The following is a 3119-nucleotide window of genomic DNA, read 5'->3' as shown; positions in this document are numbered from 1 at the left end:
ATTGATGATTTATTTGACCAATTGCAAGGCGCCAAATGGTTTTCAAAGATAGATTTGAGATCCGGTATCATCAAGTGCGAGTTAGGGAGAAAGATATTCCTAAGACAACCTTCAGAACCGTATACGACCATTTTGAGTTCCGGTAATGTCATTCGGGCTAACTAATGCACCGGCGTATTTATGGATTTGATGAACAATGTGTTCAGGCCCTTCTTAGATTTATTTGTGATTGTGTTCATCGACGATATCCTGGTATATTCTAGGTCCGAGGCAGAACATGCGGATCATTTGCGTACCGTTCTTAGAGTTCTTCAAACTCGAGAGTTATTTGCCAAATTTTCTAAGTGTGAATTTTGGTTGAACTCAGTGACCTTTTTGGGGCATATTATTTCAGCCGATGGTATTCGGGTAGATACCCAAAAGATTGAAGCGGTGAAGACTTGGCCAAGGCCCACAACACCTACAGAGGTCCGTAGTTTTTTGGGCTTAGCAGGCTATTACAGGAAATTTGTAGAAGGCTTTTCTTCCATTTCTGCACCACTCACGAAGCTAACCCGGAAATCAGCCAAGTTTCAATGGACAGATGCTTGTGAACGTAGTTTCCAAGAGCTAAAGGATAGATTAACTTCTGCCCCAATCCTGACACTTCCAGAGGGATCGGAAGGTTATGTTGTCTATTGTGATGCTTCAGGCGTTGGGTTAGGCTGTGTGTTGATGCAACATGGTAAGGTGATTGCGTATGCTTCAAGGCAGTTACGGAAACATGAGAAAAATTATCCGACCCATGATCTTGAATTGGCTGCAATAATTCATGCATTGAAGATGTGGAGACATTATTTGTATGGCGTCCACGTTGATATTTATATAGATCATAAGAGCCTTCAGTATATCTTCAAGCAAAAAGAATTGAATTTACGGCAACGGCGGTGGTTGGAATTGTTGAAAGACTATGATGTTGACATCCTGTATCATCCCGGGAAGCAAATGTTGTGGCTGATGCTCTTAGCCGTAGATCCATGGGAAGTTTATGTGATGTTCAGCCAGAGAAAAGAGAGATAGCTCGTGAGCTCCAACAGTTAGCTAGCCTAGGAGTTCGAGTAGTGGACTCAGGTAGTATGGGAGCTATCATTCAAAATGCAATGGTCTCGTCACTAGTAGTGGAAGTGAAAGAGCGTCAATACGAAGATCCCATGCTAATTCATTACAGAAATACACTCCCTCAGAAGGAGAAGTCATCATTTGAGATTTCTGGAGATGGAGTTCTCCGATGCCGAGGCAGGTTATGTGTTCCTGATATTGCGGATTACGCCACCAAATATTGAGAGAAGCCCATTGTTCCCGTTATTCTATTCACCCAGGAGCAACGAAAATGTATCATGATCTTAAATCTATATATTGGTGGAATGGGATGAAGAAAGATATAGCGGAATTCGTAGCTCAATGTCCTAACTATCAGCAAGTGAAAATTGAGCACCAAAAGCCGGGTGGATTGTTGCAAGCTATAGAAATTCCAACTTGGAAATGGGAAGTAATTAACATGGACTTCATTACAGGCTTACCCCATTCTCGACGTAAGTATGATTCTATATGGGTGATTGTGGATAGACTCACGAAGTCAACTCATTTCTTACCGGTCAGAACTACATATATATAGCAGAAGATTATGCAAAGCTTTATGTTAAAGAGATAGTGCGACTTCACGGTGTTCCAGTTTCTATTATCTCCGATAGAGGGACTCAGTTTACAGCCAATTTTTGGAAATCTTTCCAAGAAGGTTTGGGGACTCAGGTGAGCCTTAGCACGGCATTTCACCCACAGACGGATGGACAAGCTGAACGTACCATTCAGACTCTTGAGGATATGCTACGGGCATGTGTATTGGATTTTGGAGGTAGTTGGGATGATCACTTACCACTTATTGAATTTTCTTATAACAATAGTTATCATTCTAGCATCCAAATGGCCCCGTATGAGGCTTTATATGGGCGAAAGTGTAGATCTCCAATTGGGTGGTTCGAAGTAGGAGAGACCAAATTGATAGGGCCAGACTTGGTCCAGCAAGCTATAGAGAAAGTCAAGCTTATACAGGATCGATTATTAACAGCTCAGAGTCGTCAGAAATCCTATGCAGATAATCGTCGAAGAGACTTAGAGTTCCAAGTGAAAGATTGGGTATTCTTGAAGGTGTCGCCAATGAAGGGCATCATGAGATTTGGCAAAAAGGGCAAGCTTAGTCCCCGGTACATTGGACCTTATGAGATTGTACGCAAGGTAGGCCAAGTGGCTTATGAATTAGACCTACCTGCGGATTTGGAGTCAGTCCATCCAGTTTTCCATGTATCGATGCTTCGTAAGTGCATTGGAGATCCTTCTAGAGTTGTACCGGTAGATGATGTGCAAGTCACTGAGCAATTATCCTACGAAGAAGTTCCCATTGCCATTCTAGATAGGCAAGTACGGAGACTCAGAACCAAAGATGTAGCTTCAGTTAAAGTCTTATGGAGAAATAATAACAGAGAGGAAATGACATGGGAAGTGGAAGAAGACATGAAGTTCAGGTACCCGCATTTATTTCCACCTTCAGAGGAGACTCAGGCAGAGACGCCATTGCCCCCAGGTATGTGATGCTTTGTTCAATGTTTTCTTGGTCGTGTGTGGCCATGGTTGTTGATGTTGTTGTTGTAGCCCTGTGAGGCGATATATATTTTGGGTTGCTGTGATAGGATGGTAGTGCCATATTACAGGGGAAACTCTGGCAAAATTTTTGTAGAATCCCCAAGAGTCTATCATTCGAGGACGAATGTTCCTAAGAGGGGGAGAATGTTACACCTCGTAGTTTCGTCCGTTGAGATTCGTTAGGTGTTAGTTGTCCTAATCGTGGAAACTAGAGTTACCTTAGGATATATGAGATTATATATTATCCCATATTATGGTTATGGGGGTTTAAGCCCATGAAATAAGCTATGGAAGGATTTAAGAACAAGTAAATTAAGGAATGGAGTTTGTCGGAACTTTGGGAAAACTTGGCAAAATTTTCGGACAGGATTTTGGTCCAAATTGGGGGAGGCATATCTCCTAGAATATGAGGAGTTTTGGTGTGTTTCTTTTATCCAAATTGA

At 42.1% G+C, this 3119-nt stretch overlaps 1 pseudogene; it reads left to right on the top strand.

Moving 5' to 3' along the window:
• The first annotated feature begins 1256 nt into the window (after positions 1 to 1256).
• Positions 1257 to 2660, top strand: LOC132051104 (uncharacterized; annotated as a pseudogene).
• Positions 2661 to 3119: the final 459 nt, after the last annotated feature.

The sequence above is a fragment of the Lycium ferocissimum genome, chromosome 3, assembly GCF_029784015.1.
Source record: "Lycium ferocissimum isolate CSIRO_LF1 chromosome 3, AGI_CSIRO_Lferr_CH_V1, whole genome shotgun sequence".
NCBI lineage: Eukaryota > Viridiplantae > Streptophyta > Magnoliopsida > Solanales > Solanaceae > Lycium > Lycium ferocissimum.
This window is presented reverse-complemented; position numbering and strand designations above follow the sequence as displayed.